Source organism: Dendrobates tinctorius, unplaced genomic scaffold, assembly GCF_039654945.1.
Source record: "Dendrobates tinctorius isolate UK_male_01 unplaced genomic scaffold, ASM3965494v1 ptg000312l, whole genome shotgun sequence".
Taxonomy (NCBI): Eukaryota; Metazoa; Chordata; class Amphibia; order Anura; family Dendrobatidae; genus Dendrobates; species Dendrobates tinctorius.
The window spans coordinates 5,624,938-5,651,867 of NW_027361979.1; positions in this window are offsets into that span (position 1 = coordinate 5,624,938).

The window sequence follows — 26,930 nt, forward strand, 5'->3', positions numbered from 1 at the left end:
TGTTCAAAAAAGTGCCACACTGCACTCTTCCTACTTTGGCAGACATTTTGCGGCCTAGCACGCTGTGATCTTTTGACCCTCTGGACAAGCTGTCCAGCAACTCTTTTGATTTTTGGAACCTGTCTTTGGAGTGCTCCGGGCCTGCCAGATAACAGCTGTTGCGATGTCGATGTCTGCTGTGGATGCTCCTCATCTGAGCTATTGGAAGCAGCACCCTCTTCCCCCAATGGATGCCAATCTGGGTCAACAACTGGGTCATCCATCACCTCCTCTTCAATGTCATGTGCACCTTCCTCTGTGTCACCGTGTATGGTGGTATAGTGTGCGGGAAGGGGCACCTGAGTCTCATCAGGGTCAGAATCTGGCTCTGTACACTGCGAGGACAATGTAGTGCTCTGAGTGAATGTATCAGCAGAATCATCTATCAGCGGCTGTGCATCAGTGCACTCCATGTCAGATTCATCTTGGCCTGGGTAATTCACCATTTGACTTGATAATCCAGGCATGGTATGTGAAAACAGCTCCATGGAGTAATCAGTAGTATGGCCTGCGTCATCCTTCAATCTTGGTTGGGGTGAAGGACACAAGGAAAGGTGTGGTTCATGAACATGAGCCTCCAATGACGATTCAGTGCTTTTACTTTTTACAACTTCAGAAGAGGAGGCGATAGAGCTGGAGGCTGAGTCAGCAATGTAAGACAAAACTTTTTCCTGATGCTCTGGCTTTAAAAGCGGTTTGCCAACTCCTAGAAAACTAAGCCTTCGAAGCCTTATGGAGCCAGACGATGACGCAGGCTCAACACCTCTTGCATTCGGTCCTATTTTGCTCTTGCCACTACCATCAGATCCACCACCAACACCATCATTACCAGCTGCCAACCCCCGCCTAATTCCACGGCCTCTTCCACCAGCCTTCCTCATTTTTTGTAGAAATGTAGACAAAATCCAACAAACTATATAGTAATGTAAAACAAGGTACAAGGTGTCTATAGGACAGGGGAGATTTTGAATTTCTGCACACACTTGTGGACACTGGACACTTATGGATTGTGTGAGGCCCACTGAATATCACAGCGCTATGTCACAGGCTCGATGGCACAGGTGTGAAAAAAGTGACTACGGGATAAGGGAGATTTTGAATCTCTGCACACACTAGTGGATACTGGACACTTTTGGATTGTGTGAGGCCCACTGAATATCAGAGCGCTATGTCACAGGCTCAATGGCACAGGTGTGAAAAAAGTGACTACAGGATAAGGGAGATTTTGAATTTCTGCACACACTAGTGGACACTGGACACTTTTGGATTGTGTGAGGCCCACTGAATATCAGAGCGCTATGTCACAGGCTCGATGGCACAGGTGTGAAAAAAGTGACTACAGGATGACAGAGATTTTGAATTTCTGCACACACTTGTGGACACTTGACACTTATGGATTTTGTGAGGCCCACTGAATATCAGAGCGCTATGTCACAGGCTCGATGGCACAGGTGTGAAAAAAGTGACTAGACTACAGGATAAGGGAGATTTTGAATTTCTGCACACACTAGTGGACACTGGACACTTTTGGATTGTGTGAGGCCCACTGAATATCAGAGCGCTATGTCACAGGCTCGATGGCACAGGTGTGAAAAAAGTGACTACAGGATAAGGGAGATTTTGAATTTCTGCACACACTAAAGGACACTGGACACTTATGGATTGTGTGAGGCCCACTGAATATCACAGCGCTATGTCACAGGCTCGATGGCACAGGTGTGAAAAAAGTGACTACAGGATAAGGGAGATTTTGAATTTCTGCACACACTAGTGGACACTGGACACTTTTGGATTTTGTGAGGCCCACTGAATATCAGAGCGCTTTGTCACAGGCAGAAATTGGCTAGTGTATCACAAACTACAAGGTGTATGTAGAATTGGGCAGAATAGGAATCTCCCTAGAGTGTAGGTCTGTAAGAACGGAACAAGTCCTCCACTTATCCTTCCACAGTGACACACAGATAGCTTCACTGTGGCCGTGATAACAGCTGTTACACGGTACTGAGAGGAGCGTGCACGTACACGGCTGTCCGGTTTACGTAAAATTGTCAAGCTCCGTGTTTTTTAAGTATACGGACTGACACACGCTGTCTCTCTATAGTTTTGAATGTGATCAAACAGCAAATATATTTAACTGTTTGAAAACTAGACAAAACTAGTAGGTGCAGGTCTGTAAGAACGGAACATGTCCTCGACTTATTCTCACAGAGTGACACACAGATAGTGTCATGATCTGACAGTTTTAAATTGCACTGGGTGACCTTTTTTTACTTTGGAAAGTTCCAAGGTGTCTTGACTGTCCCCGGTGGTGGTTAGTGGTATTGCACTTTAGGTTTTTTGTGCACGTAATTATGTATCAGGTGTGACACCCTATAAAGGTGTGCTAGGGGTGTGCAATCACTGCCTGTGATATTGTGAGATTGTGTTCACTCTGAGTTTGAGAGCCTGGTGGAAGGATGGAGCTGGAGAGGAGGCCTGCGCAGCTTAGCCAGGGGGGACGTGTTTCAGCTATGGTGTCTGGACGAAGGGCTGGCATGGCGTGGTGGGGTCGCAGTGATGGTGTCGGCGGGAAGTGTCTGCATGGACTGGTGGAGTGGCGACTATGGAGAGTGGCACTCACCATGTGGGACTTGGCTGCTGAGCTGGACTCAAGCATGCTTGACTTCGTGGCAGAAGCTGGACTCATCTTGGGGACTCTGTTACTAAGCAGCAGCAACTGGTGGTGGACTCTGCTCCAAGGCTGCACTAAGGTGAAGGATCTTGTTATGGTGATGGATCCAGGTGGAGGAGAAGATGCACGCAGCTGGTGGGCTCTGTTGCTAGGAGCGTACGCAACAGAGCAAAGCTAAGTGGTGTTTCCCCTGTATTGTCTTCTTTCCTCGTGTGTTGTTAGTGCAGTGGTGGGATTAGTCTCCGCACCGACCTATTCCCTAGTGAGGGTTTAGGGTCAGGGTGAGCAAGGGTTTTAAGGTACGCGTGCGGCGACAGGTGCAGAGCCTGTATAGGGAACGTAAGGAGTGCAGGGACACTGGCTCAGGGGAGCTTAGGAGGTCTCCACGTCCCCCATTCCCTATCGCAGGGCCCACCATTGTTAAAGTTACCCAGGTTCCCCCTTTATTATTTGATTATTGTATAACGTGTAATACCTAAATTCGCCAGGTGGAGGCGGCGTATCCACCTGCACGTTTTATTATTTAAATGCGCCCCACTGGAGGCGGTGTATCCAGGGTCACGTGTGTTATGGGTTCACCTTGCGGTAACCGCTGTGTGCCCAGAGACACGTGACCATGACAGATAGCGTCACTGTGGCCGTGATTACAGCCGTTACTCGGTACTGAGAGGAGCGTGCACGTACACGGCTGTCCGGTGTACGTAAAATTGTCAAGCTCCGTGTTTTTTAAGTATACGGACTGGCACACGCTGTCTCTCTATAGTTTTGAATGTGATCAAACAGCAAATATATTTAACTGTTTGAAAGCTAGACAAAACTAGTAGGTGCAGGTCTGTAAGAACGGAACATGTCCTCGACTTATTCTCACAGAGTGACACACAGATAGCTTCACTGTGGCTGTGATAACAGCCGCTACACGGTACTGTGTGAGGAGCGTACACCGCTGTATGGTGTGAAAAAATGCACGCTCAGTACCTCAGCAGGACGAAAAAAAAAATTGGGATTGCTTTTAAAAAAGCAGTTTGCAGAGCAGTGGGTAAACAGCAATCCAGCTGTCAGGAAGCCTTAGAAGGCAGCCTAACAACCAACACCGCTGATCCACCACAATATAGCCTCCCCTTGCACTGCACACACAGTGACTGGTGTGTTGTACAGGCAAAATCGCTAGCAGGAGAAGCAGTTTTTTTTTCTTCTTCCCCGCCTAACGCTCTCCCTACAGAATCAGCAGCAGCAACCTCTCCCTATGCTAAGATCGGCAGAAGTAAGATGGCGGTTGGCGTGCACGCCCTTTTATAACCCCTGTGACGCCCACCAAAGCAAGCCAATCACTTGCATGCCCTTCTGAAAGATGGTGGTGACCCCTGCCTATGTCATCACGTTGCCCACAGTGTCCGTGGATCCTGATTGGCTGAAAAAGAGCGCAAAACAAACTTTTGAAACGCGACTTTGGCGTGTAAGTCGCAGACCTCGTGGCCGACCTCATCCTAGGGTCGGGTTTCGTTTCATGAAACCCGACTTTGCCAAAAGTCGGCGACTTTTGAAATTTTTCGACCCGTTTCGCTCAACTCTAGTAGAGGGCAATAATGACTTCACGTGATCCTGCTTTGAGCAGGGGGTTGGACCAGATGGCCCAGGAGGTCCCTTCCAACTCTACGATTCTATGATTCTATTGTCTGGGATGATTTAGGGAATCCTGCTTTGAGCAGGGGGTTGGACCAGATGGCCCAGGAGGTCCCTTCCAACTCTACGATTCTATGATATTATGATCTAGACTGTATGCTTCTTTTAATACATCCTAGAATTGCATTTGACTTTTTTGCTGCTGCATCACACTGTTGACTCATATTCATTCTGTGATCTATTAGTATATCCAAGTCTCTTTCACATGTGCTGTTGCTTAGCCCTATTCCTCCCATTCTGTATGTTTTTTCATTTTTATTGCCCAGATGTAGTACTTTGCATTTTTTCCCTGTTAAAAACCAGTCTGCTAGTTGCTGCCCACTGCTCCAGTTTATTTATATCATTTTGAATCCTCTCTCTCTCTCTCTTCTCTAGTATTAGCTATCCCTCCTAGCTTTGTGTCATCAGCAAATTTAATCAGTTTACTCTCAATTCCTTCATCTAAATCATTGATAAAGATGTTGAACAATACAGGGCCCAGGACAGAGCCCTGTGGTACCCCACTTGGGACATTCTTCCAACTGGATGTGCAGCCATTTATGACCACCCTTTGGGTCCGATCACTAAGCCAGTTATGAATCCACCTAACAGTTGCCTTGCCAATTCCATACTTAGCCATTTTTTCAATAAGGATTGTGTGAGATTCTTTGTCAAATGCTTTGCTGAAGTCGAGATATACTATATCTACTGCATTTCCCTGATCCACCCAATCAGTGATTCTGTCATAGAAGGAAATTAAGTTGGTCTGACATGACTTATTAGTTACAAACCCATGCTGACCCTGTTTAATCACTTCATTCTTATCCAGGTACTTACATACATGTTGTTTAATAATTTCTTCAAAGATCTTTCCTGGTATAGAAGTCAGACTTACCGGCCTATAGATGCCTGGGTCCACCTTCTTCCCCTTTTTGAAGATAGGAACAACATTTGCTCTTCTCCAGTCTACTGGGACTTCTCCCATTCTCCAAGAATTTTCAAAGATTATGGAGAGGGGTTCAAAAATTTCTTCTGCTATCTCCTTCAGTACACTGGGGTATAATTCATATGGACCTGGAGACTTTAATTTATTTAGGTTAGCTAAGTGTTTCCTCACTATCTTTTTGTTTATAGATATCCTGGATTCTACTAGTCCCTTAATAGGACAGTGAAGAACAGTTGATGTTACATTTCCTTTCTGAGAGAAAACAGATGCAAAATAGAAATTTAAAAGATCGGCCTTCTCAACATCCTGTCTTACCATTTCATCATTTTCATCCTGTAAAAATCCTATAGCATCTTTGACTTTTCTTTTACTTTTGACATATCCCCAAAATCCTTTATTACTGCTGTTGATGTTTGTTGCAAGCCTCAATTCATTGTTAGCTTTAGTTACTGATTTTTGCCCTGCAAGTTCTGCAGACAGCATTATATTCTTCTTTAGATATGCTCCCTCTTTCCATTTTATAAACATTTCTTACTTCCTTTTTAGCATGTGCTTAAGTTCTGTTTCATCCATCCTGGTTTCTTTAAATGCTTCCTATTCTTCCCTCTTTTCGGAATTGTTAACAATTGTGCTTTGAGGATTTCATTTTTCAAGATTTCCCATCCTTCCTGGACATTGTGGTTCTTAAGGATAACCAGCCATTGGATCCCTCCAATTCTCTTTCTGAATCAATTAAAATCTGCCTTTCTGAAATCCAACCTTGACGACTGAGTCTTTACAGGTCTTCCTCCTCTAGTTATCCAAAATTCTAAAATAGCATTGTCGCTACCTCCTAGGGTACCAGCCACTTTTACCTCCTCAACCATTTCCTCCCTGTTTATAAGGATTAGATCCAAGGTAGCAGTTCCCCTTGTTTTCTCCCTTACCTTTTGGAAGATAAAGTTGTCAGCAAGAGAGGATAAGAATTTCCTTGACCTGTTAGTTTTGCCTGAGAGAGATTCCCAACAAATGTCAGGATAGTTGAAATCTCCCATGACAACTATGTCATTTTTTTTTAGAGAACTTGGCCATTTGATGCATAAAGAGTTCATCCATATCTTCAGCTTGCACAGGCGGCCTGTAGTAAATACCTACAATGGTGTCCTTTCCACTGTTCTGTCCTTGTATTCTTACCCAAACAGTTTCCACAGAACTCCCAGTCTCTGAAGCTTCAATCTCTGTGCATGTATACGCGTTTCTAACATACAATGCGACACCTCCTCCTCGTTTATCAAGTCTGTTTCTTGCAAATAAGTTGTACCCTTCTAGCCTTGTAGTCCAATCATGTGTAGTGTCCCACCAAGTTTCAGTGATTCTAATGACATCATATTTCTTTTCCTGCGTTAGTACTTCCAATTCTCCTTGTTTGTTGCCCATGCTTTGTCAATTAGTATAGAAACATTTTAGTTTGTGATTGGTTTCTCTTTCTCCAATATTTTTATTATTTAGATTCTTTTGTCTTTGTTCTTCCTTTCCACTTCTAATAGCAGAGTTCTCAATAGCATTTGTCAGGTGTATGGCTTTTTCTGGCCTTTTGCTTCCCTTCCCACATTGTTCTAGTTTAAAGCTCTCCTGATGAGTGTAGCAAGGCGTCTTTCAAATACATGTTTTCCAGTCTTCGTAAGGTACACCCCATCTCTAGTAAGTAGTCCATCGTATAGGTAATTCACTCCGTGATCCAGAAATCCAAATCCTTGCTGACGGCACCATCGACGTAGCCAGCTGTTCACCTGCAGAATCTTATTCCACTTCCTTGTTCCATGGCCATCCACTGGGAGGATGGAAGAGAAGACCACCTGCGCTCCCAGTTCCTTCACTTTCTTACCTAAGTTTTCAAAGTCACTGCAGATGGTTTCCAGGTCGTTTCTTGCTGTGTCATTTGTCCCCACATGTATTAGCAGGTGGTCATCTGTAGGTCTGAAGAGTCCTGATATCCTGTCAGACACATCTTTCATTTTTCCACCTGGAAGACACCCTATTTCTCTTGAGGTTACATCCGGTCTGCAGATAGCAGCCTCTGTTCCTCTCAACAGGGGAGACCCCATGACCACCACTCTCCGTTTCTTCTTCACAACATTTTTCTTTCTCCATCCAGGAGGATGTTGAACTGTGTGAACATGTGACTATATGGAGGACGTTTCCCAGGTCCTGTGGCCGACATGCTTCCTTTGATGCGGTCCCGCGATGCACCCACCTGGACTGGCGGGGTGATGAGTCAAAAATAAGCAACGTGTGTGTGGCACCCCAAGGAGTACGTTGGCCACAGTGGCATTACCTCTCTCCTAGGGAGTGTGATGTCATGCTCAGAAGCAATGAAGGGTCTCTCTATCAGGTAACTCCAGCACACAGCACTGTTCCTACTCCAGGCCAGCAGAGGGAGCTCTGAACCTAACTGCTGAGGAGCTGATCTCTGTTGTCGGGAGGAAGGAAGTTAGTTAGTTCATGGAGAGAGGGGGAAGAATGTGGACGTGGAGAGACGAGCTGGGGAGGATTGAGCTGAAGTCAAGCTCACCCCTAGCTGAAGCGCATCATCCGGACCCCGGCGTCCGAGGTTGTGTGGATACTAAAGGTCCCACAGCAGAAACCAGAGGAACAAGAGGCTGTAAATGCTCTGTTCCCACCTAAGACTCTAAGTCACAGCAGCATCGTGTGTGAGCCAGAGAAAGAGATGGCTACAGCTGCCTGCCATATGAGTGGAGTTCTAAGTGAGAGCAAGCAAGGGGAACTTGAGTGTAATTCAGACCTACAAGTACTTCAGATTAGCGCTAGAAAGGAGACTACACAACCCATCTGCATAGAGAGATTCCTAAGTTGCTTCCAGGCTGACCAACTCCTGTACGATCTGTGACCTGAATCCTGGACTATACCTTCAATAAAGGTAAAAGACACTGCACTCTATTGTGTTCTTTGAATCCTTCCTGCAACCCCTTTAGCACTGCTACATCTCTGTGCCTAACACTACACCATTTACCGCAACACCTATTACTACTGCCCTGGGACCAGTGGCGTAGCAACTGTTTGTGGTGCCCGGGGCGGTTGAAAAATTTGCCGCCCCTTTGGTCGTTGATAATTCGGAAGCATCCGAAGAGCCCACACTACACTCAAAGATCTAATTTTTAGTCTGCTACTAACTCTGCTATTATTTCTAAATTTCTAGACTTTCAACTTCTTGCAGTTCTCTATATATATGTATGTATTAGCTTGATGATGCTGGATGAAGACCTAATGGCTTTTTTTAATAATAATTTTTAATAATGTGACAGAAAAAAAACCAGAAAGTACAAATTATTTTGGCGGACAGGGGGCGGACACTGACAGCTTGGGGTCCCTGTGCAAGAAATGTGTCCGGGCCCCCCTCCTTTTATGGCGTCAAAGCTACGTGTGTGTGTGTATATATATATATAGATAGATAGATTATTGATATTATATAGCCACACACACACATACAGGTATATATTACATAGTCTCCTTTATTATGTATATTGCTGTCCCATACACAGTGCCTTCTCTTGTTATGTACAGTTCTGTCCCTTACATATTGGATTATATAGAGCCCTGTTTTTTATTACATACCGTCCTGTCTTGTTAGCTGTATAATGCAATGATGGCTGATGGAGCATGGGAAAGCTTCCTTTCTAATGGAGGAGCTGATGGACTGGTCGTCTGGTCACTGGCTCCTCGATCAGCAGTCATTTTATATCTAACAAGAGAGGGGACCATGTAATAAAAGAGGGCGCTGTGAATAACAAAAATACACTATGTAAGAGACAGCACTATACATAACAGCAGAGGAAGCTATATAATAAGGGACGGCACCATATATAACTAGAGAGGATGGTAGGTAATAAGGGGCGGTGTTATACATAATAAAAGAGGAAACTATGTAACTAAGGATGGTGTTATACAGAATTAGTGAGTACACTATATACTAAGGGACTGTGTTAGACATAATAAACGATAATGTCTTCCTCCACCTCCCCCTGTTCCTAAGGCCATTATAAGTCCCCCTTCCTCCCATCCCAATCCCCCACACCCCTCATTGTCCTCCTCCCCTCGCATCCCATTATTGTCCTCTCCCCCACCGCCATCATTTTCTTCTCCACCACTATCTTTGCTTTCTCCCCCACCACTCCCATCATTGCCCATTCCACCACCTCCATCATTTCCTCCTCCTCCACCACCCCCATTTATTGCCCTTTCCACCACCACCATCATTGCATTCTCACCCACCACCCCATCATTGCCCTCTCGACCATCACCCCATCATTGTCTTCTCCCCATCACTGCCTTCTCCATCACCCCATCACTGTGCCTTCTCCCCATCACTCCCATCATTGCCTGCTCCATCACCCCATCACTCCCATCATTGTCTGCTCCATCACCCCATCATTGCCTGCTTCATCACCCCCATCATTGCCTGCTCCATCACCCCATCACTGCCTTCTCCATCACCCCATCACTGCCTGCTTCATCACCCCATCACTCCCATCATTGTCTGCTCCATCACCCCATCACTGCCTGCTCCATCACTCCCATAATTGTCTGCTCCATCACCCCCATCATTGCCTGCTCCATCACCCCCATCACTCCCCTCATTGCCTGCTCCATCACCCCATCATTGCCTGCTCCATCACCCCCATCATTGCCTGCTCCATCACCCTATCACTGCCTTCTCCATCACCCCATCACTGCCTGCTCCATCACCCCCATCACTCCCCTCATTGCCTGCTCCATCACCCCATCATTGCCTGCTCCATCACCCCCATCATTGCCTGCTCCATCACCCCATCATTGCCTGCTCCATCACCCCATCATTGCCTGCTCCATCACCCCCATCATTGCCTGCTCCATCACCCCATCATTGCCTGCTCCATCGCCCCATCATTGCCTGCTCCATCGCCCCATCATTGTCTGCTCCATCACCCCATCATTGCCTGCTCCATCACCCCATCATTGTCTGCTCCATCACCCCATCATTGCCTGCTCCATCACCCCCATCATTGCCTGCTCCATCACCCGATCATTGCCTGCTCCATCACCCTATCACTGCCTTCTCCATCACCCCATCACTGCCTGCTCCATCACCCCCATCACTCCCCTCATTGCCTGCTCCATCACCCCATCATTGCCTGCTCCATCACCCCCATCATTGCCTGCTCCATCACCCCATCATTGCCTGCTCCATCACCCCATCATTGCCTGCTCCATCACCCCCATCATTGCCTGCTCCATCACCCCATCATTGCCTGCTCCATCGCCCCATCATTGCCTGCTCCATCGCCCCATCATTGTCTGCTCCATCACCCCATCATTGCCTGCTCCATCACCCCATCATTGTCTGCTCCATCACCCCCATCATTGCCTGCTCCATCACCCCATCATTGCCTGCTCCATCACCCCATCATTGCCTGCTCCATCACCCCATCATTGCCTGCTCCATCACCCCCATCATTGCCTGCTCCATCACCCCATCATTGCCAGCTCCATCACCCCATCATTGCCTGCTCCATCGCCCCATCATTGTCTGCTCCATCACCCCATCATTGCCTGCTCCATCACCCCATCATTGCCTGCTCCATCACCCCATCATTGTCTGCTCCATCACCCCATCATTGCCTTCTAGACCATCACTCCCATCATTGCCTGCTCCATCATACACACAGACACACACACACACAGACATACATACATACATACACACACACAAGACACCACCTCTCTCCTCTCACCTGTCCGCAGCATCGCCCGCGCTTCCTCCCTCACACAGCAGCGGCCGCTGAATGATGACGTCACTCAGCGGCGCTCCTCTGTGTGAAACAGGAAGCGCGGCCTCCGGGCAGGAAGCAGGACGGACCATTGCCGCTCCGCTCCTGCTATTCACTCTTGCAGGCAGCGGAGCTGCCTTGATCGCATCGCTCCCTGCCCGCCGCTGCACTGCACTGCAGGGTGGAATTGCTGCTGCCGCGCCGCCCCCACACACATGCCGCCTGGGGCGGACCGCCCCCCCCGCCCCCCCCGCCCCCCCCACGCTACGCCAGTGCCTGGGACTACAGCTCTGCCTGTGGAGAGCTATTACATCTTTGCTGCCTTATACCATCTGTCCCAGAGGATCTGCACTGCAGCGTCGGCTTAACACCTTCATTGCCGAGCACCAAAGGTGGCGTCATGAATCATCTACCTATAAACTTTATTTAGCTACATTTCACCCATTTTACATGGACACCCAGGGCCATGGACCGGGTCACTGCCACCACGACCTATCCCTTTAAGACACCGGCCTGGTACCGAGTATCCCACAGCCCTGGGGGTGATCCATTTTTGGCATCACAAACAGGATTCTGATGCCCTGTGCCACTGGGTCCTGTGTGCCAGAAACTGTACTGTGTACCATAGACTGTGATTGTGCAATTGCCGCCATTACCCTGCCACTTGGCGCATGCGGGAAACCAAAGGGGCGTGCCTTCATGGGTGGAGCCTGTGAGAGTGCGAAAAAGAAGTGCTGCGCATGAAGAGATCAGCGGGAGGGAAGTGAGAATCTGAGGCCTGCAGTCCCGGCATGCCCCGATCACCCGGCCTGCGGAGCTGCGACCTGGTAAGCCATTGGAACACGGAGCCTGACCAACGTTAACTAGGGGAGGAAGAGAATGTCTGAGGCAAGAGAGGATGCAGCGGTGGACGCCACCTTACCCCCTACAGCGCCGCAAGATGCAGGGGCAAGCGCAGCTGCGGCTGCAATAGCGTCGCAGAATCCAGCGGCCAGCACCACCTCCAGAGCGCAACAAGATCAAACGATTGTTGCAGCAGTCCCCATAATGCCGCTATCCATGCCATATATACCAGGAGCGACCTGGCTACCGCAAAACTCAGGGGAGTCACATACCCTGAGCGATTTCAAAGAGAGACTGTGCAGTTTGTTTGAAGTGTATCCTCTCTCTGAAAGCCAAAGAAGCAGCAACACGTGGTGAATAGAGTTGAGCGACTTTTGGTTTTTTAGGGTCGCGTTTCGTTTCGTGAAACCCGACTTTTCTAAAAGTCGGGTCGAGCAAGATCGTCCGATTATAGGGAAAAGTCGGGGTCGTCCCGAAACACGAAACCCAATGTAAGTCAATGGGGAATAAAAGTCGGCAGTGAGAGGAGGACAGGAAACACACCTACAGTGCCCATTTGAATGCCAAAAGCATCAATTCTTCTTACTTAAGCTTGTCAACCTTAATTAACTTCATAATACAAGTTACGCACTGAAAAATGGGGGTTATTTGGCTAAAGTTGTGGGGGGGAGGGCTGGCTGCAGGTTTTCATGTGCCCTGGGCGAAAGAGCGCCCCTTTAACACATACCACAACTCATCATGCTCCGATACGGCAGAGAAATAGCGGTATAGTACAATGAAAAATACCTCACTTTTTACATCTCATGACGAGGCCCATCTATTTCTCCATACAGAATCATTGGTCCCATATAATGTTTGAAACAGTATATGATGAGCTCCACATAATGCTACAGTATATGTTGGTCCCCATGGATGAAGCTCCATTGTCTTATGGGCCCAAATAATGCTCCAAACATAATGGGCCCCATTTCTAATGCTCTAGTGTATAATGGGCCCTGTAAATGCTGCTCCAGTGTCTGATGTCCACCTTTGGAATGTTCCAGTGTATGGTGGGCCCCATCTATCATTCTCCAGAGTATAGTGCTCCCCAAAAATTGCTGTCCCAACATTGAAAACAATCAAATAAGTCTCCTCGCTAGGGAATCCCTGTACTTCTCTGGATTCCTCGTCGTCCCCATCTTCCATCTCACTGCACAGTATTTCAACTTTGCAAGTGCTGTGATCCTGGGCAAGCAGGGGGGGCCCACTCGTTGGCGACGGCACTGGCACAGGGCCCATGATAGTACGGTGGTGTGTCTGATGGCGGGTGGGCCGAACCTGCACTTTCATCTGCAGCTTCCTCTTTGTCACCATGTAAGATGGAACTGTATATGGGAAGGGTAACCTGAGTTTCATCAGGGTCAGATTCAGGTCGTGTAGCGTGCGAGGGGAATGTAGTGGTCTGGGCCAATGTACCAGCAGATTCATCGAGCAGTGGCTGGGCATCAGTGCACTTGTGTCGCCCCCAGGAGTACGGTGGCCACAGTGGCATTACCTTCTTCCTAGGGAGTGTGATGTCATGCTTGGGAGCAACGAAGGATCTCTCTAGCAGGTTAACTGATTGGGCGGCGTTATTCCCACGAGTCATGACCCTCCAAACAGCATGAAGGCAAAGTGTTTGTTTTACGTGGGCAGTATGGTTGCAAAGCTGAACCTTAAAGGAATGTCCAGAAGGGCACCACCAGGAGTGGAGCCTACGGTTAAATTCGACTCCACCTGGGAAACCTCAACCATGCCAGCTACAGAACAGATGCACACATTGCAAGCTTAATTCCGTTAACGAACGAGACTCCGTCATGCCCCGCGGTCCGAGTCTGGCTTACTAGAGGGACACGTGAGGCTCTGGCACATGAGATTGGCCAATAACTGGTGTGTCATGCCCTTACATGTCCGTGGCTGCATGTGCGCTACACTGAAAAGGCCAGCGTTTGTCGCTTACGGGTGCAGATAACCCGCTGAACAACGTTAATGATGGGGATCACTGATTACAATTATTACCCGCGAACGATGATTTCCCAGTAAGTGCAGGTCAACCGCAGTTCCGGAATTAGGCCTAACCGTCATTCCTGAAAAAATTAAAAACTTACGTGTGCAAACCACAGGTGCTGTAGCTTGCTTAACAGCTCGCCAGCCGTTCTCACGCCCAGTATGGATTACACGTGATTGCACAAAGGTGAGAAAGGGTACCGTATCCCCAGATAACATGTATGGATAGCGTACACATTCAAAATATATGTCTATACATCAGGAGGCAGGCTCAGACGGTGTTAGGCCCAGTATAGATTGCACGTGATTGCACAAAGGTTAGAAAGGGTACCGTATCCCCAGATAACATGTATGGATAGCGTACACATTCAAAATATATGTCTCAGGAGGCAGGCTCAGACGGTGTTATGCCCAGTATGGATTGCACGTGATTGCACAAAGGTTAGAAAGGGTACCGTATCCCCAGATAACATGTATGGATAGCGTACACATTCAAAATATATGTCTCAGGAGGCAGGCTCAGACGGTGTTAGGCCAGTATGGATTGCACGTGATTGCACAAAGGTTTGAAAGGGTACCGTTTCCCCGGATAACATGTATGGATAGCGTACACATTCAAAATATATGTCTCAGGAGGCAGGCTCAGACGGTGTTAGGCCCAGTATGGATTGCACGTGATTGCACAAAGGTTAGAAAGGGTACCGTATCCCCGGATAACATGTATGGATAGCGTACACATTCAAAATATATGCCTCTGGAGGCAGGCTCAGACGGTGTTAGGCCCAGTATGGATTGCACGTGATTGCACAAAGGTTAGAAAGGGTACCGTATCCCCAGATAACATGTATGGATAGCGTACACATTCAAAATATATGTCTCAGGAGGCAGGCTCAGACGGTGTCAGGCACAGTATGGATTTGACGGCCCAGATTACACAGCGGAGGAGCAGGGAGAGGTAAAGATTGCAAATGCTGGGGCCCTGCCCAAGCAAGGGGGGCCCACTCGTGGGCGTCGGTACTGGCACTGGGCCCCTCATAGTACAGCGGTGTGTCTGACGGCGGGTGTGCACCACCACCGTCAGAGACACTTGATTGCACTATGAGGGACCCTGTGCCAGTGCCCGCGCCCAAGAGTCGGCCTACCCACCTGTCCAGGGCAACGGCACTCGCACGGTGTCGTGCGCTAGGTGGTGACCCCGGCCATGGGGGGGGGAGGCAGCACAGTTAGGGAGTTTTAGAAAATGGCATATGTTGATGTTGGACATTCAGCTGATGCAAAAGGCGAAATAGGTGAAGTCCCAGGAAGAGGTGGACCAAAGCAAGCCATTTTTCTGTCACCCTATGTGTCATCAGGGGAAGGTGGGACAAAATCCTTGGAAACCCATGCATGGTTCATTTTAATGAAGGTTAGATCATCCACATTTTGGGTTGACAGATGGGTCTTTTTTTCTGTCAGGATTGATCCAGCTGCACTGAAGACTCTTTCTGATAGCACACTTGCAGCTGGGCAAGCGAGCTCCTGTAAGGCATATTGGGCCAATTCAGGCCAGGTGTCCAGTTTAGCAGCCCAATAGTCAAAGGGGAATGACCTGTGTGGGAGAACATCGATATGGGAGGAAAAGTAGTTTGTAACCATAGTTGACAACTGCTGTCTCCTGTCACTTTCCATCGATGCAGTATTACCAGTTGTGTGAGCGGTATTTGAAAAATCAGTCCACAACATTGTCATGAAACCCCTGTCTCCAACGCCACTTCTGCTGTGTGCACCACGAACACCTCTGCCAAGCTGCCCCCGGCCCGTATGGCTCGTGTGAGAACCATCACCGCTGCTGTGTGCTGGGAATGCCTCAAGCAACCGATTTACCAGAGTTGCTTGTTTATTAGCCAATATTAGGTCAAGGTTCTCCTGTGGCATGATGTTTTGTAATTTGCCTTTATAGCGTGGATCCAGGATGCTGGCCAACCAGTAGTCGTCATCGTTCATCATTTTGGCAATGCGGGGGTCCCTTTTTAGGATCTGCAAGGCATAATCTGACATGTGGGCCAATGTTCCCGGTGTCAATGATGCACTGCGAGTGCTGGGTGGAGGAGCACTTTCTGGCAAATCCACATCCCTCCAGTCACGCACAAACCCTGTACCAGACCTTGCCACGCCAACATTTTCACTTGCCCCACGAGATGCATCCTCCTCCCCTAAGTAATCATCCCCATCATCATCCTCCTCCTCCTCTTCTTCCTCCACCTCGTCCAGGAGAGGTCCCTGAGCAGACAATGGCTGAATGTCATCAAGGATTCCCTCCACCTCTTCCTCCTCGTCAACATTGGCTGCAGACGCCTGCTCCTTAAGGTGCGTCAAAGTTTGCATGAGCAGACGCATAAGTGGGATGCTCATGCTTAGGATGGCGTCGTCTGCGCTTACCAGCCGTGTGCATTCCTCAAAACACTGAAGGACTTTACAGAGGTCTTTCAGCTTCGACCACTGCACACCTGTCAACTCCATGTCTGCTCTCAAAGTGCCTGGCCGTGTATCCTCCCACAAATGCATTATGGCCTGCCTCTGCTCGCACAGCCGCTCCACCATGTGCAGCGTGGAGTTCCACCTTGTTGCAATGTCGATAATGAGGCGGTGGTTGGGAAGGTGGAGCAATCGCTGCAGCTTCTGCATACGAACGGAGTGTACAGGCGACCGGCGGATGTGCGCGCACAGTCTTCGCACCTTCTGGAGCAGGGCTGTTAACTCCGGATAATTTTTGAGGAAGCACTGCACCACCAGGTTCAAGGTGTGAGCCAAGCAAGGTATGTGGCTGAGTTTTGAAAGGGCTATGGCTGCCACAAAATTACGGCCGTTATCACTAACTACCTTGCCTGCCTCAAGATGTACACTGCCCAGCCATGACTCAGTTTGTCGCTTCAAGTACTCGGCCAGCACCTCGGCGGTGTGTCTGTCGCCCAAACACATCATCTGCAACACAGCCTGCTGACGCTTTCCACTAGCTGCTCAATAGGGGGACACATCGTGTGCAACAGTGGCAGCTGCAGATGGAGTGCTCGTACGACTGCGCTCTGTGGACGAGCTTTCGCTTCTGGAGGAGGAGGAGGAGGAGGAGGGTGGAACGCCTACAGCCAACTGTTTCCTATACTGTGGGCTAGGCAGCACTGTCCCACCACCGCTGTCCCCTGTGGACCCTGCATCCACCACATTAACCCAGTGCGCAGTGATGGACACGTAACGGCCCTGGCCATGCCGACTGGACCATGCATCAGTTGTGAGGTGCACCTTTCCGCTCACTGACTGCTTGAGTGCATGGACAATGCGGTCTTTCACATGATGGTGGAGGGCTGGGATGGCTTTGCGAGAGAAGAAGTGGCGACTGGGTAGGTCATAGCGTGGTACTGCATAGGCCATGAGTTCGCGGAAAGCTGTGCTTTCCACCAACCGAAAGGGCATCATCTCAAACGAGATTAGTTTGGCAATGTGGGCGTTCAAACCCAGTGTACGCGGATGAGAGACTGAGTACTTTCTTGACCTACTCATAGTGTCTGGGAGGGTGAGCTGGACTTGAGAGCTGCATATGGTGGAAGTAGCGGTGGACAGGGCGGACTGAGAGAGGGTTGATGATGGTGATGGAGTTGGTGTTCTTTCTGATGGCCTAGAATCAGTCTTTCGTTGATATAACAGTGGGATTCCCTGACTGCTGTGGCCTTGCAACGACACCTCAACATTTGCTGCTGTGCTAACTGGTGGGATTACAGTGGGGGATACAATGTAGCATTGCTGACTACTTTCATTGTGATCAGTTGCACATGTGGCACTTGAGGTTTGGTGTTGTGTCCACGCTTGCAAGTGCATGCTGGTTAAATGTCTAAGCATGCAACTGGTATTCAAATTTTTCAGATTTTTCCCTCGGCTAAAGGTCTTTGCGCACTTCTTACAGATAACCTTGGCCTGATCATGAGGATTTTGTTCAAAAAAGTGCCACACTGCACTCTTCCTACTTTGGCAGACATTTTGCGGCCTAGCACGCTGTGATCTTTTGACCCTCTGGACAAGCTGTCCAGCAACTCTTTTTATGTTTGGAACCTGTCTTTGGAGTGCTACGGGCCTGCCAGATAACAGCTGTTGCGATGTCGATGTCTGCTGTGGATGCTCCTCATCTGAGCTATTGGAAGCAGCACCCTCTTCCCCCAATGGATGCCAATCTGGGTCAACAACTGGGTCATCCATCACCTCCTCTTCTATGTCATGTGCACCTTCCTCTGTGTCACCGTGTATGGTGGTATAGTGTGCGGGAAGGGGCACCTGAGTCTCATCAGGGTCAGAATCTGGCTCTGTACACTGCGAGGACAATGTAGTGCTCTGAGTGAATGTACCAGCAGAATCATCCATCAGCGGCTGTGCATCAGTGCACTCCATGTCAGATTCATCTTGGCCTGGGTAATTCACCATTTGACTTGATAATCCAGGCATGGTATGTGAAAACAGCTCCATGGAGTAATCAGTAGTATGGCCTGCGTCATCCTTCAATCTTGGTTGGGGTGAAGGACACAAGGAAAGGTGTGGTTCATGAACATGAGCCTCCAATGACGACTCAGTGCTATTACTTTTTACAACTTCAGAAGAGGAGGCGATAGAGCTGGAGGCTGAGTCAGCAATGTAAGACAAAACTTTTTCCTGATGCTCTGGCTTTAAAAGCGGTTTGCCAACTCCTAGAAAACTAAGCGTTCGAGGCCTTATGTAGCCAGACGATGACGCAGGCTCAACACCTCCTGCATTCGGTCCTATTTTGCTCTTGCCACTACCATCAGATCCACCACCAACACCATCATTACCAGCTGCCAACCCCCGCCTAATTCCACGGCCTCTTCCACCAGCCTTCCTCATTTTTTGTAGAAATGTAGACAAAATCCAACAAACTGTATAGTAATGTAAAACAAGGTACAAGGTGCCTATAGGACAGGGGAGATTTTGAATTTATGCAGACACTTGTGGACACTGGACACGTTTGGATTGTGTGAGGCCCAATGAATATCTGAGCGCTATGTGACAGGCTCGATGGCACAGCTGTGACCAAAGTGACGAGAGGATAAGGGAGATTTTGAATCTCTGCACACACTTTTGGACACTGGACACTTGTGGATTGTGTGAGGCCCAATGAATATCTGAGCGCTATGTGACAGGCTCGATGGCACAGCTGTGACCAAAGTGATGAGAGGATAAGGGAGATTTTGAATCTCTGCACACACTTTTGGACACTGGACACTTGTGGATTGTGTGAGGCCCAATGAATATCTGAGCGCTATGTGACAGGCTCGATGGCACAGCTGTGACCAAAGTGACGAGAGGATAAGGGAGATTTTGAATCTCTGCGCACACTTTTGGACACTGGACACTTGTGGATTGTGTGAGGCCCAATGAATATCTGAGCGCTATGTGACAGGCTCGATGGCACAGCTGTGACCAAAGTGACGAGAGGATAAGGGAGATTTTGAATCTCTGCGCACACTTTTGGACACTGGACACTTGTGGATTGTGTGAGGCCCAATGAATATCTGAGCGCTATGTGACAGGCTCGATGGCACAGCTGTGACCAAAGTGACGAGAGGATAAGGGAGATTTTGAATCTCTGCGCACACTTTTGGACACTGGACACTTGTGGATTGTGTGAGGCCCAATGAATATCTGAGCGCTATGTGACAGGCTCGATGGCACAGCTGTGACCAAAGTGACGAGAGGATAAGGGAGATTTTGAATCTCTGCGCACACTTTTGGGCACTGGACACTTGTGGATTGTGTGAGGCCCAATGAATATCTGAGCGCTATGTGACAGGCTCGATGGCACAGCTGTGACCAAAGTGACGAGAGGATAAGGGAGATTTTGAATCTCTGCACACACTTTTGGACACTGGACACTTGTGGATTGTGTGAGGCCCAATGAATATCTGAGCGCTATGTGACAGGCTCGGTGGCACAGCTGTGACCAAAGTGACGAGAGGATAAGGGAGATTTTGAATCTCTGCACACACTTTTGGACACTGGACACTTGTGGATTGTGTGAGGCCCAATGAATATCTGAGCGCTATGTGACAGGCTCGATGGCACAGCTGTGACCAAAGTGACGAGAGGATAAGGGAGATTTTGAATCTCTGCGCACACTTTTGGACACTGGACACTTGTGGATTGTGTGAGGCCCAATGAATATCTGAGCGCTATGTGACAGGCTCGATGGCACAGCTGTGACCAAAGTGACGAGAGGATAAGGGAGATTTTGAATCTCTGCGCACACTTTTGGACACTGGACACTTGTGGATTGTGTGAGGCCCAATGAATATCTGAGCGCTATGTGACAGGCTCGATGGCACAGCTGTGACCAAAGTGACGAGAGGATAAGGGAGATTTTGAATCTCTGAGCACACTTTTGGACACTGGACACTTGTGGATTGTGTGAGGCCCAATGAATATCTGAGCGCTATGTGACAGGCTCGATGGCACAGCTGTGACCAAAGTGATGAGAGGATAAGGGAGATTTTGAATCTCTGCGCACACTTTTGGACACTGGACACTTGTGGATTGTGTGAGGCCCAATGAATATCTGAGCGCTATGTGACAGGCTCGATGGCACAGCTGTGACCAAAGTGACGAGAGGATAAGGGAGATTTTGAATCTCTGCGCACACTTTTGGACACTGGACACTTGTGGATTGTGTGAGGCCCAATGAATATCTGAGCGCTATGTGACAGGCTCGATGGCACAGCTGTGACCAAAGTGACTACAGGATAAGGGAGATTGGATTGCTTTTAAAAAAGCAGTTTGCGGAGCAGTGGGTAAACAGCAATGCCAGCCTGTCAGGAAGCCTTAAAAGGCAGCCCAACAACCAACACCACTGATACACCACAATATAGCCTCCCCTTGCACTGCACACACAGTGACTTGTGTGTTGTGCAGGCCAAATCGCTAGCAGCAGAAGCAGTTTTTTTGTCTTCTTCCCTGCCTAACGCTCTCCCTACAGAATCAGCAGCAACCTCTCCCTATACTGAGATCGGCAGAAGTAAGATGGCGGTCGGCGTGCACGCCCTTTTATAACCCCTGTGACGCCCACCAAAGCAAGCCAATCACTTGCATGCCCTTCTGAAAGATGGTGGTGACCCCTGCCTATGTCATCACGTTGCCCACAGTGTCCGTGGATCCTGATTGGCTGAAAAAGAGCGCAAAACAAACTTTTGAAACGCGACTTTGGCGCGTAAGTCGCCGACCTCGTGGCCGACCTCATCCTAGGGTTGGGTTTCGTTTCATGAAACCCGACTTTGACAAAAGTCGGCGACTTTTGAAATTTTTCGACCCGTTTCGCTCAACTCTAGTGGTGAATAGAACCACAAATCTCACGAATAATTAGATTAATCAGCAATTGAGAAAATCATAAAACATAACTTTTAATAAGATAGAATAAAAGCTACCACAAGATGTAGTGAAGATAAAACACACTAGATCTACAGTTGTGGCCAAAAGTATTGACACCCCTGCAATTCTGTCAGATAATACTCAGCTTCTTCCTGAAAATGATTGCAAACACAAATTCTTTGTTATTATTATCTTCATTTAATTTGTCTTAAATGAAAAAACACAAAAAGAATTGTCCTAAAGCCAAATTGGATATAATTCCACACCAAACAAAAAAAAAAGAGGGTGGACAAAAGTATTGGCACTGTTCGAAAAATCATGTGATGCTTCTCTAATTTGTGTAATTAACAGCACCTGTAACTTACCTGTGGCACCTAACAGGTGTTGGCAATAACTAAATCACACTTGCAGCCAGTTGACATGGATTAAAGTGGACTCAACCTCTGTCCTGTGTCCTTTTGTGTACCACATTGAGCATGGAGAAAAGAAAGAAGATCAAAGAACTGTCTGAGGACTTGAGAAACCAAATTGTGAGGAAGCATGAGCAATCTCAAGGCAACAAGTCCATCTCCAAAGACCTGAATGTTCCTGTGTCTACCGTGCGCAGTGTCATCAAGAAGTTTAAAGCCCATGGCACTGTGGCTAATCTCCCTAGATGTGGACGGAAAAGAAAAATTGACAAGAGATTTCAACGCAAGATTGTGTGGATGTTGGATAAAGCTGCCCTGCAGTCCGAGGGTACAACAGTGTCAACCCATACTATCCGTCGGCGTCTGAATGAAAAGGGACTGTATGGTAGGAGACCCAGGAAGACCCCACTTCTTACCATGAGACATAAAAAAGCCAGGCTGGAGTTTGCCAAAACTTTCCTGAAAAAGCCTAAAACGTTTTAGAAGAATGTTCTCTGGTCAGATGAGACAAAAGTAGAGCTTTTTGGGCAAAGGCATCAACATAGAGTTTACAGGAGAAAAAAAGAGGCAATTCAAAGAAAAGAACACAGTCCCTACAGTCAAACATGGTGGAGGTTCCCTGATGTTTTGGGTTGCTTTGCTGCCTCTGGCACTGGACTACTTGACCGTGTGCATGGCATTATGAAGTCTGAAGACTACCAACAAATTTTGCAGCATAATGTAGGGCCCAGTGTGAGAAAGCTGGGTCTCCCTCAGAGGTCATGGGTCTTCCAGAATTACAATGACTCAAAACACACTTCAAAAAGCACTAGAAAATGGTTTGAGAGAAAGCACTGGAGACTTCTAAGGTGGCCAGCAGTGAGTCCAGACCTCAATCCCATAGAACACCTGTGGAGAGATCTAAAAATGGCAGTTTGGAGAAGGCACCCTTCAAATATCAGGGACCTGGAGCAGTTTGCCAAAGAAGAATGGTCTAACATTCCAGCAGAGCATTGTAAGAAACTCATTGATGGTTACCGGAAGCGGAAGGGTGCCAATACTTTTGTCTGGTCCATTTTTGGAGTTTTGTGTGAAATGATCAATGTTTTGCTTCATTCTCTTTGGTGTTTTTTCATTTAAGACAAATTAAATGAAGATAATAATACCAAATAATTTGTGTTTGCAATAATTTTCAGGAAGAAACTGAGTATTATCTGACAGAATTGCAGGGGTGTCAATACTTTCTCACACAGCAATGCCAAAAGTAAGACTAGGGACTATTTTTTTTACAGTGGCGGAGGAATACAGTACGGAAGGATGCTTACCTTCCGTCATTGGATTCCTGGAGCCCTTAGAGAACGGTCGCATCAGCTGATGCTGCTGTTCTCCACGGGAGATCGTTGTGGAACACTCACTCGTGGAGTTCTGCGGAACAGGGAGTATTTGGTGGTTTGTTTTTTTCATATTTTTCATAGATGACACTGGCTTCGGGGATCAAAGTGACAAGTGATGGTGAGTATGTACTCTATGTTATATGTACTGTATGAATGTATTGTATGTAGTATGTATGTAGCATGTATGTAGTATATCTGTAGCATGTTTTATGTATGTAGTATGTATGTATGCTGTATGAATGTAGTATATATGTAGTATGTATGTTGTATGAATGTTGTATATATGTAGTATATATGTATGTTGTATGAATGTAGTATATATGTAGTATGTATGTAGTATGTATGCTGTATAAATGTAGTATATATGTAGTATGTATGTAGCATGTATGTATGTTGTATGAATGTAGTATGTGTGTAGTATGTATGTTGTATGAATGTTGTATATATGTAGTATGTATGTAGTATGTATGTATGTTGTATGAATGTAGTATATATGTAGTATGCATGTAGTATGTATGCATGTTGTATGAATGTTGTATTTATGTAGTATGTATGAATGTAGTATATATGTAGTATGTATGTTTGTTATATGAATGTAGTATATATGAAGTATGTATGTAGTATGTATGTTGTATGAATGTTGTATGTATGTAGTATGTATGTTTTTTGTTTTTTTTTAACATTCAACACATTAGCCAGATGATGGGACTACTGCTGTCCCATCATTGGCTAATGTGTCAATCACTGTCATTGTAGCAGGCATCGCCCGATGGGACTTGTAGTCCCATCGGACGGTGCCTGCACACACACACAGACCTCCCGGCAGCGGATACAGACCCCCGGCAGGCCCGTACAGACCGCCGGCAGCCGGCACAGACCCCCGGCAGGCCCGTACAGACCGCCGGCAGCCGGCACAGACCCACCAGCAGGCCCATACAGACCCCCAGCAGGCCCGTACAGACCCCCAGCAGGCCCGTACAGACCCCCAGCAGGCCCGTACAGACCCCCAGCAGCCCGCACAGACCCCAGCAGGCCCGTACAGACTGCCGGCAGCCGGCACAGACCCCCGGCAGGCCCGTGCAGACCCCCCGGCAGGTGGCACAGACCCCCGGCAGGCCCGTACAGACCGCCGGCAGCCAGCACAGACCCCCGTTAGGCTCGTACAGACCCCCGAGAGGCCCGCACAGAGCCCGCCCGCACACACAGACACCCACAGTGTCCGCCCACACTCTTCCCCCCCTCCCGAACTGGATGTACAAGGAAAGAAAGGGGTTTTTTTTAAATCCGATATTTCTGTCCCATTGACTTGAATGGGACTTCCGGTAACGGAATCGGCGGTACCCAATACTTTTTGTGTATCGGTCCAATCCTATCCGATATTTCTGGATATCGGATGGTATCGCTCAGCACTAGTCGCCAGATGTTCCACGATTTTGGTGATCGGCCACGTGAGGAGCAGCAGAAACTGAGTAAGTACAACCCAAAAACTGTTTAAAATTACCTCACATCAAAAAATGCATATAGAATCAGCCCCCCTCCTTCCTGTGCTTGTACTTTTTTCCTCATGAGGCAGGTAGATTTTGATGTGACCCATGGTTTTACACTGCCATCATTTGGCCCAGGCCACAAGCTCCTCATCCTCCTAGCCAACCAAGTTAGTAAGTGTAGTTACTTGATACATGAACTACTGTGACCCTGTGTATCTGGCCTGGATGCCCCAATTATATATGCCACCCTGGGTAGAAAGCACACCCCAGAAGACCACATGCCTAGGCTACTGGTAGCAAATTTGACCTATCAAATATGTGAAATTGAGAATATTTCCTGTCACATTGCAGTGGAAGATGTGATGAGACGCTGGTGCAGCATCCGCGACCAATACAGGCGGGAACGTCAGCAGCTGGAGTGGTGATGCTGGCCACATAAAGAGGAAATACGTATATTATGACCGCCTCTCCTTCCTCGCCCCTATTCTGGATCTGAGACAGTAAGTAGATACCTCACACCACATTACACAGATACTTTACACGACCAAAAATCTTGATTTATTTTTGGCTCTTTTCGATTTCATAACAGAACTCAGTCCAACCTTACAGAGAGAGGAACTGGCTCAGATACAGAGCCCATCATTGATCCTGTAGGGGATGAGGTGGCTGGCCCATCTTCTCCCCCTACAAGAAGCATGGGTGAAGAATCCTCTCAGGAAAACCCAGTGCCTGTGCCACAAACCCCACCACCAGGACCACATCCACAACCAGGACCGTCTGCTGCTGCACCATCAGCCATACAGGAGGAGCAGGGCAACATGAGCAGCAGCCTAACTGCCCAGATCCGGGGCTTCCCACAGCCTTCTGGACCATCCCGGCGAGGAAGAAGAAGGCGCCATATCCCTGCCCAAGATACCCGTACCAGTGTGGACACAGGGGTCCTCAACTATCTGTCTAGAGTGAATAATGATGATGGCGAGAAGGCATACTCACGCAGCCTGGCCCTTTATCTTTGTGCCCTTTCCTGTGAGGTGAGGCTCCGTATTCGAGGATGTTTTCAGATTCTGTTTGATGCAAGCACACACCCCAATACCCCATAAGAGTTATTTGAATATCTGGAGAGGTGGCAGCTTTCACCAAGAAATCTAATGCGCCTTAGACCACCCACACACATGCTTGCTCAAGCAGGCTCTGAGGATCCTCAAATACGAGGGCCTACACCTCACCCCCTTCCTCCCCCTACCCAACCTTTACAACAGCAGCCACATATGTCTGGCTCTAGCCAACCTCACCAATATGGCCACTTTTTCCCACCCAGTGTTGGAGGCTGGTCCCAACCTGGTTGGGGACGACATGGCTATATTGGTGGGTATGAGACACGGGCCTACCCGACCCAACAAGATGCCCCTGTTCATTATCACTCTGGCCAGTACCAAGCCCAATCCCAGGAGGCAGTACACTACCCACATCATGGGCAACAGTATGCCCCCACACAGGGCGATGGGCAAGTTGGGCAAAGTAGCCAGCAGCAAACACAGGCTGGTCTTCCGCCTTCTCCTCCCCCAACGTACCAAAATTTATAATATTTCCATTTTGTTATTGCCTAATGCTATTTTTGTTGTTTTCTATGTGTGAAAATTTTATTGTCACACAATGTTCACATCTGCAAAAAGGCCAATTTGGCCCATTGCCACATTTCTGATATGGCAAGAATATGTTTTGCTTTAAAAAAAACAAAAAAAGGCAAAAGTAAACATTTGTCTACTACATTTTACGTCTCTGTCTCAATTCTAAAAAACTGTGTCAGCATAATAACATATGCTTACCAATGCAATTCAACAGTCATAGAATCAGAAGGGGAAGAAATATATAAATATTTAGACACACAGAAACCAAAATATTATAACAGACACAGCATGCTCTTGCCAAGAAGTTTCCCCCTCAGGTGACATAAAGTAATTTGTGAAAATAACACGCACTTTGAGGCCAGAGAGCGGTCTACGTTGAGGGTTGATAGGTGGTGTCGCCCTACGCACATTGTCCGACCCACGCACAACACCAGCAGAGGAGGAACAATCATGTATCCTGGTGAAGTTATGAAGAACCGCACAGGCTTTAACTACTTAATTAACATTTTGTTCACTCAGCTGAATGGCAGACTGGAGTACCCGCCATTTTGCACAAAGAATGCCAAAGGAACACTCCACCAGTCGCTGAGCACGTGATAGGCGCAAGTTAAAAATTCTGCGCCGGTGGTCAAGGTTGCGCCGGGGATATG